This window comes from Eublepharis macularius, chromosome 11, assembly GCF_028583425.1.
Source record: "Eublepharis macularius isolate TG4126 chromosome 11, MPM_Emac_v1.0, whole genome shotgun sequence".
In the NCBI taxonomy this organism is placed as follows: domain Eukaryota; kingdom Metazoa; phylum Chordata; class Lepidosauria; order Squamata; family Eublepharidae; genus Eublepharis; species Eublepharis macularius.
The window spans coordinates 13,750,957-13,768,414 of record NC_072800.1 but is presented as its reverse complement, the minus strand read 5'-3'; positions in this window follow the sequence as shown (position 1 = coordinate 13,768,414).

Here is a 17,458-nt window from a genome sequence, read left to right as displayed (position 1 = left end):
GTCTGTGTGTGGCAGCTGGGGGGAATTGGGTTTGTGTGGAGCTGTAAGGGGTGGAATTTAGGGGCTGAGAGGACCTACTTGGGGAGGCCATGAAATGGCCCCCCCAAGTGGGAGCAGGCTGAGCCTTGGTGGGGGGTGGGAGGAGGGGTGGGAGAAGGGCCCCAGAGGGTTGGGGGGCATTTTGCATGCAAAATGCCACCCCTGGCAACACAAGCCTCCCCCAGCTGTCAGTGGTAGAGATTAGAGCACCTACTTGGGGAGGCCATGAAATGGCCCCCCCAAGTGGGAGCAGGCTGAGCCTTGGTGGGGGGTGGGAGGAGGGGTGGGAGAAGGGCCCCTGAGGGTAAGGGGGCATTTTGCATGCAAAATGCCACCCCTGGCAAAGGAAGCCTGCTTCTTCATTTTTTCCCCATAGGAAATAATGAAGAAGATGCTCCTTTATGGGAGGATGGGGGGACCTGCTTTGGGGGGCCATAACATGGCCCCCCAAAGTCCAATCTGTCTGAAACTTGGGTGGTTGTTAGAGAAGGGTTAGAGGAAGGTCCCCACCAATTTTGGGCTTATTCGGTGGGAAGATGCCTCCCCCAGACGTCCGGGAAGACGGAGGCATTTTCCCATTGAAAAGCCGAATGAAAGACGAAAGAATCCCGAAACGTTTCGGCTTTTTTCTTTCGGCTACCCGAAACGTTTCGGGATTCCCCGAAACGTTTCGGCATTCCCTGAAAGAAGCCGAAACACTTTTGTTTCGGCATTCTTTCGGCATTCTGAATGCCGAAACGCACATCCCTACACTACAGTGTTATGATGCTATAGAGATACAGCAAGCAGGGGTCATTTCGTAGAAAAAGAGCTGGAGGAACTCAGCATAACTCATTAGCATATGCCACACCCCTTGCCAGCACTGGAAGTGTCATTAGCATGACTGATTTGCATATGTCACACCCCCTGACATCACCTATCATGGCTGTTTTCAACCCAATCCTGGCCATTCAGGGCTGAAATTGGGCCCAAAATGGGAAAAAAAGGGCTGAAAAGGGCTGAAAAGGGCCCCAAAATGGTCAGGATCAGGCCACTGCTGAGTGGCAGAGTGATCCACCACCTGTCAGAGGCCCGATCCGGGCCGCTTGGGCCCGAATCCAGGCTGAAACGGGCCCCAAATGGCTGAGAGTCAGGTGGGAGGGGCCACCTGTCATGTGACCTCTTTGAGGCTCTGCCGGAATTGCGTTCTGGTGCGTTCCCCCTCGAAATGAGCCCTGACCGCAAGTATCATTATTTCAAAAAGCCAGCTACAAGTCAGCCAATAGTACAGGAGAGAAGAGGGGGTGTTCCAAGGGAAAATGGTATCCCTGTGAGTGGAAAGGTCCCAAAGTCCACACCTTCCCTCCCACAAAGAGGGTGAGGGGAACCCTACTTTGACTCTGATCTTTCAGGAACAATCTAAGTACACAGCTTTACTTAACTATGGCCCTTTTCGCACTTACGGTTTAAACCGCCATTTATGAGCATTCGCCCCGATCGCAGTGGCTTCGGCATTGCACCTGTTCATTTCACTGTCCACTGCAATTTCGATTTGGTGTCTGTGCTTCATTTCAAAACCTTGGTGCAATTTTGGGCTTTTGGGGCCTTGCAATTCACGTCACACTTTTTAAAAAAAAATTCAGCATGCGTAGTAACGTTGCAATGTTGGAATCCTTCCCCCCTTTTTGCTGATTGGGCTGTCCCCTGCCCACCGGAGAGGCAATTGGTGGCAGAGTTCTGGGGGAAAACATGTACCACTCTCATTTTTTTAAATCAAGCCAGGAAAGGGTTAAAATGCTGCCGATTAATCTCCTCCCAGGAAGCAGAGGCTTGTTTCCAAAGGGCTGTGCAAAATGCTTGGGTTTCCCCCCCCCCTTTGGCAAAGTCTGAAACATGCCTGGGAGGGAGGGGAAAGCAGCCATTTAATCCTTTCCTGGCAAAGCCAGGAAGAAAGTGCAGGAACATTACAACGTTGCAACCCATTCTTGTCTTTAAAAAAAAAAAGAATGTGTGTGCATGCCCTAAGGGAGGAAGGAGAAAGCAGCTATTTAACACTTTCCTTGATTTTAAAGCTAGCAGGGAATTAGCAGAAAGCTTAGGAATCATTCCTGGCTTTTGAAAAAAAAATAAAACAGCATGCATACCGGGAGGAAGGAAACCAACGAAGAAGCAGCCTTATGACCCTCAGCTCGCTTTACTAAAAAAAATGGTGGACAAGGAGTTCAGAGAGCTGAGGAGGGTGGGAGTGGTTAATTCTGCACAAACCAATCAGCTCCCAGGGAAAAGGAGGGGGGGGAGAGAAGCAAAAAGGAGGCAAAAGTGTTCACATTAGCAAAATGCGGGCCAGCTGCCCGTCGGCAGCGAACTTAAAAAAACATCGGGGTATGTCCGCAGGGGGAAAACTCGGGGATACAGCGGACAAAAAGCGGGACTGCATCCCATGACTGTTTTTAAGTGTGAAAACCTTGCAAACATGGGATGTGGAACAGGTACAAACGCGCTCTAAAAACCGAGTGTGAAATGTACCTAAGCTAGAAAAACCTGGAACGTGGATGATTCCATAGTGACGTTATGTGGACATATGAGGAAAAAAATATTCCATTTCAGGTGCAAGATGTTGGAGAACGTCTTTTGCAAAGTCTTTAGTTCTCCAGTTTTGGAGTTTTTAATTGTGCATTTGAGGTTTTTTAATTACTGTGGGTTTTTAGATAATTGTGGGTTTTTTTAAAAAAAATGTAATGTCTACTTTATATATCTGCTCTGTATAGGTGGGATTGCATTGTGATGTTGTATTTTATAAAGGCTGCTATACTTTTTCAAGCCATCTGCTCCAGAGAAATCCTTTGAGCAGCAGAAATCCGTGCCATTTACACATTACTTATGAAAACCCCTTTCATATGCTTCAACACCAACAGTCCTATTTTTGTATTGCTCTGTAATATTGTTGCCTTTCTTTCAGGAATTTTGATTCTGTAAACAGATCTAAAATGCCATACTGTAACTCTAGAAGATCACGTTTATCCCTTGAAAAAAGTCACTATAATTAATAGATTTCAGCCCTGCTACCCAAGGAGCAAACATTTTCAACACATTGGAAAACATCCGGAAATACAATCTCAAAATACAGTCCAGAAATACAGTGTCAATGGAATCAAGTTCATGTATATGTTGATGAATGGAACCAGAGGGCAAATGCAGATCAGCTCTTAGAGAATAAGCTTTGGATCTAGAGACCTGACATCCGTCTGGATGCTCCTCCCATAGCCACTATAGGGAAGGGGTGGAGCTAAACTCTGCTTTCAAGAAGGCATGGCCATGTACCATTCCCCTCCCTGCTTTTCACTCTTTCAAGGGCTTTGTTCCCTTTACAAATTGAGCTGTGTAGTAACATTACAGCATGGCTTGAGAAGGAAAGGTAAGGGAAAAGGCAGTGCTGGCCCAGATTGCGGAGGTGGGGTCTGAAATCGCCGTAGTATCTGCACTTTTGTGCAAGCACGATGAAGAAAAGGAGGAAGAGTGGGACAAAGACAGCGGCAAGCAGAATATGAATGGATATATAGAGATACAGTTCTTGCCCAACTTGCTGCTTCCATCAGCATGTTTTTGCATCCCACACCACAGCAGATGAAGCCCTGGAATCTTTCACCTCCTAACTCCTCACCAAAAAGGGCTAGAGTCTTACTTCCTTTTTTTTAAAAAAAAAGCTGGGACTTCAGCAATTGTGTTAATACAGAGGAAGAATGTTAGATCACAATAGCACTCCCAATTTCTTTAAAAACTTCCAAAAGCCCTCTGTGGCATGGCAGGAAAAATGACATCCATGGCAGCAGGAAAAAACAATTGCACTGTACTATGCTGTTAGGAAGGTAGATAATGAAAGAGCCAGTTGGACAGCCGCAAACCAGTTGATGAACAGTCAAACCAATCAAACAAGAAGCCAAAAAATTGGCTGCTTCTTTGTGTCCGGCAAACAGAAGGTGAACTGTACTGCTAGATGTTCAAGCATCTCTGAATGTACCCCTTCTGTTGGATTATTTTGTGACCTTGGGCAATTCACCGTTTCAACTCAGTTCTCTGTATGTCTGACCTATCTAACAGAATTGATTTAAGGAAACCACAATTAAATGTTTGCAGATCAAATGTTCTATATAAATTATTGCTAGAAGTCAAACTAAAAATTCTCCGTCACCATCTTGGATTTATTGAAATGGTTGGCAAAAATTATTTATTTACTTAATTTATACCCTGTGTCATTCATTCTCCTCTCTGCTATTTTATCCTCACAACAACTCTGTGAGGTAGGCTAGGCTGAACATGTGTGATAGGGTTGCAAAATCCAAGTTGGGAAATTCCTGGAGATTTGTGGGTGGAACCTGGGAAGGGAAGGGCTTGGGGAAAGGAGAGACATCCGTGGGGCATAATACCACAGAGGCCACCCTCCAAAGCAGCCATTTTCTCCAGGGAAACTAGACTCTGTAATCTGGAGATCTCCTATAATTCCAGGAGATCTGCAGGTTCCACTTGGATGTTGGCACCTCTGGTGTTTGACTGGGCTAATGTCACCGAGGGAGCTTCCCCAGCAGAGTGGGGATTCAAACATTGGTCCTAGTCCAACACTCTAACCATTACATCACACTGTCAGGTTCAGTGTGTATATGAGCTGTATTGACTCCATTTACTAATGCTTCTAGTGTTTAAGTGCTTTCCCCACAGGTGCACCAGTTCCCAAGCAGACTTCTCACCGAACGAGATTGTTTTGTCTAATACCGTTACACCATGGATTGGCCTTGAGAGAGTCCAGCTTCCCAAGACTGAAAGATGTTGTTTTGAGAACTGTGGGGGGAGGCTGGTTCAGCTGAGAACTGTTACTTTGTACCTCATGCTTTGCCCTTCATTGGTAACAATGATCTTGTACCATCCTGAGTCTCCTATTCAGGACAGTGGACTATAATGAACCATTTCTACAGTAAAGTTTCCTTATTCAAACAATGGACTCTTGTTTGCTTGCAAAGGAGAACCTGTAAGAAGGACATTATCTAGCCACAGTCTGACATTTTGTTACCAATCATGTCTAAGCCGGGCCCTTCGGATTCCAAAGCAGTCCCGGACAGGGATCCTTTGTTTGATCCGTATGCTTCTCCCGGTGATCAACAGTTACAACCTCAAGGCCCTGCTCTGGCAGGGAACGGAGCTTCAGCTACCACCCCTCCTCTCATCGATCTCAACAGTGAGGGCGAAAAGCCGACGGCCATCACCATCCCGCTGTTCTCGGTACCCACACCCTCGGAGTGGGGAGCCCGACCCCGAGAAACGAGAGAGCGCAGGGCCAGTGGGGTGCCCCAGTCGTTACCCATGGATGGGCGCCGAAGCCTAGAAACAGTCCCTGAACTGGACAGCAGCCAACCATGGCTATTTTGGAACAGGACGACCGAACAGATTGAATGGGAAACGTCCCGCCGCGTCGTCCTGAGTTGGGATTATTCGGAACTCACTCCGTGGACGGAGCAACCAGAGATTTCCGAACAAAGTTGGGTACAGATACAAAATCGTACCCTGGCTGTGGATTCCGGCATTTCGGCAGTTACTGGACTGGCCAAAGGAATTCTAGCAGCGAGGACTTGCGGAGCTGACCGGACTGCCATTTTAACCGGCCGGTGGGGTGAAAATAGCCCGCGGCCGACTGCTCTCAGGCGGAGAGCAGGCAAAGAACGCTCAAGACCCCAGGGTGAGTTAGATCTCGGACGAGGGGGGGCTCTACACAACGGGTCCCCTCCCGATCCTTGAGGTCCCACCTTGCGACGGGTCGGCTACAATCTCTGCGGCAGTTTTGGGGCCAATTCGGCTGGCATAAGACCTACATACCCAAGCTTCGATTGGGGGAAGAAGCTGAGAGGAGAACTTAAAATCGAAACAGCGATTACAACCCGAGAAAAGTGAAGAGAAGGTAAAGATCATTATCTTCTGATACGGGACAGATTGACAAAAACAGAGAGGAAAAAAAGTAGATTTTTAAACTGCAACAGACTAGCGAAAAGGAGGGGAAGACTCGGCAGGAGTTGTATTTGAAAAGAGACTAAGTTTAAAGAAGTTATTAAAGAAATCGGACTATTGTTTTGAATACCTGTGGTTTTGGAGCTGTGAGAAAAAGACACCATCGCGAGATCTGCTGTGGGAAGACGGGAGGAGACAGGAAGTGCGTAATAACAACAGAGCGGCTGGAGAGAAGCGACCCTTGCTGGAGGGCAGGAAGAAGGGAATCGCCATGTTTGAAAGGGGAAGGGTCGCGGCTTCAGCGGAAAAGGAAGTAGGCCATCTTGGATTACAAAATTATAGAGAAACCATAGAGAAAAGACGCCCGACATTTTGGACTCTTTAAAATTTAATTTTTGCAAGAAGACCGGGACATTTAAATTAAAAAACGCTAAATTTTACGCCACGGAGTTAAGGAAGAGAGCGGATTCGTGGGAGCGAGCTAAAGCAAGCCCCACGATGTCAAAAAAAGAGTGGCAATCGGCAATAGAAAACCTGGATAAAAACTTGGACAAAAAACTTTTAGATGTGATTAAAGAACTTAAGGACACGAAATTGGAGCTGATTAAAGAGGTTAAAGAGGTTACACAGACAGTAAAATCGGAGCTGTCAGAAGTGAAAAAAGGTATGGAAACAATACGAAGTGAATTACAAGGAACGCAGCAGAGAGTCAAAACAGTAGAAGACGCGATGGAGAATTTAGCAGACATGCAACAAACAGAGATGAGACTGGTGAAGGGGAGAATGTCAGTTGCAGAAACTAAGCATATGGAGAAGCAGCTACGTTTTCGTGGCTTGCCAGAAGTGGAAGGAAAGTCAGCGCAAGAACAGATGACTGAGGTGTTGGCTGAATACCTGGGGAAGGAGGAGGAGGAAGTTGTGGCTATCCTAGATGTGGCATACCGTGTGAATTCGAGAATCGCAACCCAGAGGAAACTACCAAGAGATGTGATTGTGCAGTTTACAACACGAAATATGAAAGAGAAGATTGTGACAAAGCAGTTTCAAGATCCATTGGAGATTGATGGCAAGACGATTATTATAATAAAGGAATTGCCCAGATCAGTGTTATTAGACCGGAAAAAATACAAAGTGCTAATTCAGATTTTGAAGGACATGAAAATCAGGTACAGATGGGAGTTACCAGAAGGAGTGTCCTTTGAGTTTGGAGGGGCCAAAAAACGCATCAGATCTGAGCGAGAGATGGAGCGATTTATTAAGGACAATGAAAAAGACTTACCAACAAGATTATGAGTATGGAGTGTAAAGTATTATCTTGGAATGTAAATGGACTAAATTCACCGAATAAGAGGAAAAATATTTTTCACTGGCTACTAAAACAAAAATGTGACATTGTTTGTTTGCAAGAGACCCATATTAGAAAACAGGATGTAAAATATTTAAAATCTGGAAAACTGGGCAAAGAATTTGTAGCGGCCTCTAACAAGAAAAAAAGAGGAGTGGTGCTGTACATAAAAGAGGAGCTACAGCCAAAATTTGTTATGAGAGATGTGGAAGCTAGATTTGTAGCAGTGGAATGTATTTGGAATTTAAAGAGAGTGTTGGTAGTCGGACTTTATGCACCTAACGGTGCAAAAGAAAGCTTCTTTGAGGACTTGAGGAAGCATTTAGACGATGTTTCATATGACCAGATAATTCTTGCTGGAGACTTCAATGGAGTGACAGACTTGGAACTAGATAAAAAGACTACAACGGCACAAAAGAAAAGAGGACTATTACCAAAGCTTTTTTTTGAGTTGATTCAACAAGAGACTCTTGAAGATGTATGGAGGAGAGAATATCCTAAAAGCAGACAGTTTACTTTTTATTCTGCAAGGCATTCCACATTATCAAGAATTGACATGATCTGGGCCTCAAAAGACTTAGCGTTATGGACTAAGGAGGTATAAATAATGCCGATGGTAGGCTCAGATCACAACCCAATTATGTGGAAACTAGGAAAAAGGAGAAAAAGGAAAGCATGGAGAATAAATGAGGACTTGTTACAGGAAAGAGAGAATATGGAAATATTGAGAAGAGAGACAAAGTTTTTTATACAATACAACGTGAATAAAGAAGTACCAACCAATAAAGTTTGGGATGCTTACAAGGCGGTTATAAGGGGCATACTAATGGATTTAAATGGTAGAGCAAGAAAGAAGAAAGAAGAGAAAAGACAAGAGATTGAGGAGAAAATAAAAGCCAAAGAAATACAGCTAAAAAAGAGACCAGGGAAAAAGAAAGTATATCAGGAAATTAAAATACTTCAAGAACAGCTAACAGCAATGAGTAATAAAGAATTGGAGTGGAATCTTAAAAGACTGAATCAAAAAGCGTTTGAGGGTGCCAATAAACCTGGGAAGTACCTGGCATGGCAATTGAAGAAGAGAAGGGAAAAGAAAATAATAAATAAAATTTGTGAAGACAACAAAACGTATTTGGAGCAGACTACCATTAGTAGAGCCTTTTATAAATTCTACGCTAAGCTGTATAATAAGAAAGAAGTAAATAAAGAATCAATAGCGTTATATTTGGAGAAAACCAAACTTCCAGAAATCTCGGAAGCTTGGAGAAATAAGTTGAACAGTGAAGTAACTGACGAGGAAATAAGTAAGGCAATACAATCTGCAAATCTAGGAAAGGCGCCAGGGCCAGATGGACTTACGGCTAAATTTTATAAGACAATGGCCAATGAACTGGCACCATTCCTAAAAGAGGTGATGAATGGAGTTTTAAGGGATCAAAGGATTCCAGACACTTGGAGTGAAGCGAACATATCATTGATCCCAAAAGAGGGCCAAGACCTGACTAACGTGAAAAATTACAGACCTATATCGCTACTTAATAATGACTATAAAATTTTTGTGAAGATATTGGCGGAGAGATTGAAGGGGTGGCTCTCGGAAGTTATAGAGGAGGAACAAGCAGGCTTTTTGCCAGACAGACAAATAAGAGACAATTTAAGGACAGTGATCAATGCTATTGAATATTATGACAAGCGTTGTGACAAAGAGGTTGGTTTCTTCTTTGTTGACGCTGAAAAAGCGTTTGACAATTTAAACTGGGACTTTATGTTTGCCACTATGGAAAAGCTACAATTGGGAGAAAGATTCATCAGAGCAATTAAGGAAATTTACAGGGACCAGACTGCAGCAATTGTGGTGAATGATGAAGTGACCAAGAAACTGACGATAAGTAAAGGAACAAGACAAGGTTGCCCGTTGTCTCCACTGTTGTTCATTTTAGTATTGGAGATTCTGATGATACAAATACGACAAGATGAGGAAATTCGTGGAATAAAAATAAAGGACTATTCATATAAGGTCAGAGCATTTGCGGATGACATAATGTTAATTGTAGAGGACCCATTGGAGAACATGCCAAGAGTGATAGATAAGATCAAGGAGTTTGGAGACTTGGCAGGTTTTTATATCAACAAAAAGAAGTCAAAGATATTATGTAAAAATATGACTAAGCAGAAACAACAATTATTAACGGAAACAACGGACTGTGAAGTAACAAGCAAAGTGAAATATTTGGGAGTCGAATTAACTGTAAAGAACATAGATTTATTCAAAAACCATTATGAAAAACTATGGACTCAGATAGAGAGAGACTTGATTAAATGGAACAGACTGAATCTGTCATGGTTGGGTAGGATTGCAGCAGTTAAGATGAATGTGTTACCAAGAGTAATGTTTTTGCTACAGACAATACCAATCATCAGAGACTCTAAACAATTTGAAAAATGGCAGAGGAAAATATCAGATTTTGTTTGGGCAGGCAAGAAGCCTCGAGTGAAAGTGAAAGTTTTACAAGATGCAAAGGAAAGAGGCGGAATGCAACTGCCCAATCTGAGACTTTATCATGATGCAATCTGCCTAGTTTGGTTGAAAGAATGGATGACATTAAAGAACAAGAAACTACTAGCCCTAGAGGGATATAAAAAAATATTTGGATGGCACGCATATCTATGGCATGACAAAGTAAAGGTCAACTCGATGTTCCTGCACCATTTTATACGGAGAAGTCTGTACATGATCTGGAAGAAGTATAGAATTTATCTACAAGAAGGAACTCCCTTGTGGGTGGTTCCATATGAGGTGATAGACCCGAGAGCTGTTGATAATGAACAACAATGTTTAACGTATAAAGAAATAACTAAAATTGAAGCATCCAAACTTAGAATAAAGACGCAAGAGGAACTATCACCTAATTACGACTGGTTCCAGTATAGACAGATCAGAGACTTATATAACTCGGACTCTGTAAAGGGAGGTATACGAATAGAGAATTCGGAACTAGAGCAGACCCTTCTTAAAGAAGACAAGAAAAGAATATCCAAGGTATACCAAGTACTGTTGAAATGGTATACCGAGGATGAGACAGTGAAAACACAAATGGTGAAATGGGCTATAAATTTTAATAAAGAAATAACAATGGAGGCATGGGAATACTTGTGGAAAACTACAATGAAGACAACGACATGTACTAATATTAAAGAGAACATCTACAAAATGATCTATCGTTGGTACATGACACCAAAGAAGATTGCGCTAGGGAATTTGAACACTTCTAATAAATGCTGGAAATGTAAGAAGCATGAGGGCTCCCTCTATCATATGTGGTGGTCGTGTGAGGTAGCCAGGCAGTACTGGGGGGAAATAATAAGAGAAATGAGTGAAATTTTACAATTTCAAATTAATAAGAACCCAGAACTCCTGCTACTGAACTTGGGAATGGAGGGAATTCCAGCCCAACACAGGACGTTGATATTTTATATGACAGCAGCAGCTAGACTTTTGTATGCGCAAAAATGGAAAGTACAAGAAGTGCCAACTATTGAAGATTGGATTTACAAATTGCTGTATATGGCTGAAATGGATAAGATGACAAGAAAACTGAGAGATCTGGACTCAGGGCAGTTCAACATAGACTGGGAGAAGCTGAAACAATACCTGGAGAAGAAATGGGAGGTGGGAGGAAAACTGTGGCACTTTGAGAACTACTGAAGTACTGAAGTAGAGGGGGGAGACTTTACCGGGGGGAGAAGAGATAAATGAGAATTAATAAGCAGTTAGACTAATAGATTGACATATATATAGGTTAACAAACAGAATATAGATAGAAAATAATTAACTATAAGGATTAAATATAAGGATTGATTAACTAACAATATTTTCTTTCTTTGGTAAGTTTTGTAAAATGTACCAAACTGAATGTCTGAAGATACAGATGAGTCAAATTGATTGACTACGTGATGAGAGTTATACAGAATTATTACAAAAAGATAGAATGAGTAATATATAGAGAATAAGTCAAATTGTTTGATTTAAATGAATGTATGATTTACATGGTTTATGATATATAGAAATATTTGAAATTGAAAAATGGGATAAATTGTTTATCTAAGATGGAAACAAAGACTTACAGTTTGGGTATACAATGTTAAAAATAGTTAAGGGTGTACTGCTTAGATTAATGGAGAATATATATTTGTTTTAGATAGAGGAATCTAATAGAAGTAAGGGAAAGGGGACAAAGGGTCGGAAAGCTGTTGGAAGTCAACAAAAGGGGGGAAAGGGAGGGGGTTAGAGATGAAAAATTGGGGAAAATTGAATGTAAATGTAAAAATAATGGATTCTAACCCAATAAAATTTGTTTCAAAAAAAAAAAGGAATTCTAGCAGCGAGATCGCAAGACGATCAGGGAGACCCTCCACCTTGGGGGCCGAATACCCCGGTGGCTGCCGCCGCTGGGGACTCTACAACGGACCAACCGGGTCCAAGTAGAATTCAATTGCTAGAAACTAGGTTAATCGATATGGAAGAAAGCCTAGCTCATGCCATACATCTACTCTCATTAATGGTGGCGGGAGAGAGACCATCACCCGAAGAAATGGCAGTACAAATAGCGACTCTACAAAGCGTTATTTCTAACCCGAGGGAGTCCGCTCCGGCGCAGCCGCTGCCCACGAATAACCCAGGGAAAGGAGGTGAAGGGGATTCCTGCTCCAATTCCTGCGCTGACGATACATCAGAATCAGAGGAAGAGGGGGATCCTGGCCCTGGAGAGACGCCAACGGAAATTCCAAAAACGGAGGAAAATCCAAATCCCGGGGATGCTCCGGTGGAGGTCCCAGGAGGGAACGGAGAGGAACCGAGCTGTCCGACGGAGTCCCCCGTAATACCCCCTCCAACTTCTCCGATAGTCACCCAACCGGATCAGCTCGAAGAGCCTCCGGCTCCTCCAAGGGGGGAGATACCCCACCAAGCACCGATAACTACTATTGTACAACAACCCCCAGGGGGGGATCAACCATTGCAGATCGTACCCCGGGGACTCCTTCCGAGGCCGAGAGTGACGACGCCGGGAGGGGCAAGCCCGCGCGGCCCAGCACCTACCAGACCCATGCCGCAGCGGCCCCTTCCGCTCCGACCTCAACAAATACCACCACAACAGCCGGTAAGGTTACCTCCAACTCAACCGGTGTTGCCACCTGCGGATCAACCGGTCAGGCCTCCCCCACTTCGAACACATCGGCCCGCACCCCAGCGACCCATCCCGGCCCAACCTGTTCGGCCACCCCCAACCCAACCGGTACGGCCGCCGCCAGCTCAACCGGTGATACCATCTCCAACCCAACCGATCAGACCACCGCCAATACAACCGGCCCCACATCTGCCGCCGCAGCCAGGGGCTCCCGGGCAGCCGTTCCCACAGCCACAACCCTGGCCGCAACTACCCCCACCTCCCCAGCAGCCTCCTATTACGCCGCAAAACCAACTGACCATTCCAACGGACTATTACCCCGCACCAGCCCCAAGACAGGATCTTCCCATGGGCTGGGTGAAGCTGGAAGCCACGTTTGACGGAGATCCCTCCAAGTTAGGATTTTTTCTGGTACAAGTGGTGCAGTTCTTCAATCGGTGGGGACACCTATTCGGAAGTGAGGCCAGCCAGATCGAACATCTCGGTTCACGGCTTCAAGGAAGAGCGGCAGACTGGTATGTAGGACTATACAATGTTGGGGCCCCAGAACTCAATACCTTGCAAGGGTTGGTGGATGCTATCAGAGCACAATATGAGGACCCCTTAGAGGAAACCAGGGCCAGGACAGAGTTGCAAGCTATTAGACAAGGCAGCTTGTCGGCCAGAGACTATGTTACAAAATTCCGACAGCTAGCCGCTAAATGCCCTAGGTGTGAGGAGTCCACCAAAATAATACTATTCAAACAAGGGCTAAACCCGAAACTCCTGGACCGGGCTCTCATGCAAGACAATCCTCCTACGCTGTTAGGATGGATTCAACTAACCTGTGAAGTTGAAAATCGCATATTAGAAGTCCGGTTAGTTGAACAACAACAACAATTGGGGCAAAGACGGACCCTAACTTTGCAAAGGGGAGGAAGGGGCGCCGGATATGCTACCCGAGGAGCGAGAGATGCTAGATGGCAACAGGGTCTGTGCTTGCAATGCGGGCAAGCTGGCCACTTTGCAGCACAATGTCCTTACAGGCCTGTGCAAAGACCTCCGCTCCAATTACGACGTCCAACCCCTGCTCCATTTCCCACATCGCAACGCCCAACACCAGCTCCCAGATCGGGTAGGGGTCGCGGCTCTTCCCAACGAAATGCCCCAGACAGAGGGTTAGAAGCGGAAGAACTCATGGAATATGATCCCACTACCCTAAATGTAGAAGAGAGTCCGGAAAGCCCCCAGTCGGGAAACGAAATGGATCTGTCGTAAAAGGGCCCAAACGGCAGATCCACTCTCGACCCGTCCCAACTAGGGACCGGCCACAAGGGTCCATATTGTTCATACCAGTGACTTTGTTAAACCCAGAAAGGAAGATGCACATCCGTGTACAAGCCTTAATTGACTCCGGCTGCTCTAGAGACATTATTGCCCCGGCCCTGGTCAATGGATTAGTGTTACCAGTGCGGGAATTACAAAACCCAGTCATTTTCGAGCAAATGGATGGCACCAACATGAACCCCGTCACCACAGAAACGACCTCGGTGGTGACGGGCATGGGCCAACACTGGGAAAAGAGATCGTTTGTTATTAGCACCACAGCCAAATACCCGTTAATTTTAGGCAGTAAGTGGCTATGCGATCACAACCCCTATATAAATTGGGCAGAGGGAAGCATCACCTTCAGCCACGCTAACTGTGAAAACCATCGATGGAATCAAAACTGGGGTCCCAATCCGACCCACACCGAGAAAGCTCTCCTTACTCAGGAGGAAATAAACCGAATACCCGAACATTATTGGTCTTACTTACCGGCTTTCTCTGAAGAGGAAGCCAATGCCCTGCCTCCGCACAGACGAACCGATTGTGCAGTGGAGATTCTACCGGGAGCCTCACTACCAAAAGGCCGTCTCTACCCTATGAGTCTTTATGAAAGGGAAGAACTTAGAAAATTCATCGACACCAATCTCCAGAGGGGGTTCATCCGTCCAGCCAATAGTCCCCACGCAGCACCAGTACTTTTCGTAAAGAAGAAAGACGGGGGACTCTGGCTATGCACGGACTTTAGAGGACTTAATGCTGTGTCTACCAACAACGCCTACCCCATCCCACTCGTCCGAGATCTTCTCAACGTCGTGGCCCAAGGTAAGATCTTTACAAAATTGGATTTGAAAGATGCTTACTTCCATGTTCGTATCAAAGCTGGGGATGAGTGGAAAACCGTGTTTAATACACCCCTCGGACAATATGAATACTTAGTTATGCCTTTTGGATTAACTGGGGCCCCATCTGTATTCATGTCTATGATCAATGAAGTGCTGCATGAATTTCTGTATAAAGGAGTGGTGGTGTATCTTGATGATGTGTTAATTTATTCAGAATCAGAGGAGGACCATGTACAGTTGGTTCAAAAAGTCCTAGCAACCTTAATGAATAACAAACTGCCCATCAAACTGTCCAAGTGCGAATTCCATAAGACCGAACTCACTTACCTTGGTTATTGTATATCCCAAGATGGCTTGAAAATGGATCCAGCCAAAATACGGGCGATCCAAGAATGGCAAACTCCCACTACCCGTAAAGAACTGCAATCTTTCTTGGGATTTGCCAACTTCTATAGGGAATTTATTGCAAATTTCGCACAGATCACGCTTCCCCTGACGGAACTGTTAAAAACCAAAGATAAAGGGGACCAAGCGAAAAAACCCTCCTCCAAATTGCTATGGACCCCGGAATGCCAAACAGCCTTTGAAGGCTTAAAACTGCAATTCATAACAGAACCCATTCTCTGCCACCCCGATGAAAACTACCCCTTCATAGTGCAGGTCGACGCCAGCGATACTGCAATTGGAGGAGTCTTATTGCAAAAGGGGGAGGACGGGAAGCTTTGACCTTGTGCATTCCTATCGAGAAAGTTTTCTGATGCAGAAAGAAATTGGAATGTGTGGGAGAAGGAAGCCTTTGCAGTAAAAGCAGCCCTTACGAACTGGCGACATTGGTTAGAGGGAGCACGCCACCCATTTGAGGTTTGGACAGATCATAAAAATCTGGAGGCCCTCCGAAGCCCTCGCCGATTGAATGCCAAGCAATTGCGGTGGGCAGAATTTTTCTCCAAATTCAATTTCACTTTAAATTACCTCCCGGGCAAAACTAACTTTTTAGCGGATGCCCTATCGCGCATGCCCCAACACAAGAGCAAAAGGGAGGAGACTATAGATACAGTCTTCTCACCTACGCAATTGGGGGGCGTGGTAACTACATGCAGCCGCGCAAGCCAGCCCCTTTCGCACAGCCAAGACTGGAAATCGAAACTTAAAGCTGAGGTGGAGAAGGAGGGGGATAAGGTGCCCAAATCCAAACTGAAACACTCCCCGCAGGGGGACTGGTTGTCAGGAAATAGATTCTATGTACCCGACAGTCTATGAAAGGAGGTCTTACAGCGGTGTCATGATGCTCCCACCGCAGGACACTATGGGTACTTGAAAACGTTGCACTTAATACAACGGCAGTTCTGGTGGCCGGGCATGCGCAAAGACATTTCCCAATACGTAGCCTCCTGCCCCATTTGCCTCAGCGCCAAAACCCGCAAAGGGAAGCCTCCGCGTCTATTACAACCATTGGAAACGCCCAGCAGACCTTGGGAAACGATATCCATGGACTTTATCACTGATTTACCAGTTTCCAAGGGACATAATTGCATTTTAGTGGTAGTGGATTTGTTTTCCAAGCAAGCCCATTTCATTCCCTGTACCACTATCCCCACCGCTCGAAAACTGGCAGATCTATTCTTAAAACACATTGTGAAATTACATTCTTTTCCGTCCAAGGTAATATCGGATCACGGCGGACAATTCGTTGCCAACTTCTGGCGGGAGCTTTTACAAATGTTAAATATTGAGCAAGGAATCAGTTCAAGCCATCACCCTCAAACCGACGGGCAGTCGGAAAAAACTAATCAAATCTTAGAACAGTTCCTTCGTTGCTACATCAACTTCCAACAAGATAACTGGGTGGACCTCCTCCCTCTAGCAGAGTTTTCATACAACAACAGTGTACATGCCTCTACAGGAGAGGCCCCTTTCAAAGTCGTGTATGGGGCCCACTTTAACCCTTTTCCGTTAGACGCTCCCCATTCCTTCTCCTCAACTGCGCCAGACGTATCTTCATGGTGGGGGGAGGCAGCCCAACAATGGACTCTCATCAAGAAACACCTCGAGAAAGCCAAACAGGATTACAAAAAGTATGCTGATCGCCACCGTGCGGCCGAATGGGATTTGCAACCTGGAGATCATGTTTATATTTCCACCAAAAATTTAAAACTGGCACAAATCAGCCGCAAACTGGCATTAAAGTTCCTTGGGCCTTTTCCAGTGCGCAAAGTGATCAACAAAGTGACTGTTGCTGTAAATTTGCCCAAAAATCTGCACCATGTTCATGATACATTCCACGTCAGCCTATTGAAGAAGGCTCCATCAGATGATAAATGGCACGTCAAAGCTCCACCCATTCCAACGTTAATCGATGACCAAATACACTATGAGGTACAACAGATCCTGGACTCTAAGATCAAACGCAATCAGCTGTTTTACCTCATCAGATGGAAGGACTTTGACTCTGGATTCGATGAATGGGTGAATTCTGTACATGTTCATGCTCCTAGATTAACCAAAGCTTTTCATACTCGCTACCCATATAAACCTGGAGGGGATTTATTTTAAGGGGGGCAGAATGTCAGGTTCAGTGTGTATATGAGCTGTATTGACTCCATTTACTAATGCTTCTAGTGTTTAAGTGCTTTCCCCACAGGTGCACCAGTTCCCAAGCAGACTTCTCACCGAACGAGATTGTTTTGTCTAATACCGTTCCACCATGGATTGGCCTTGAGAGAGTCCAGCTTCCCAAGACTGAAAGATGTTGTTTTGAGAACTGTGGG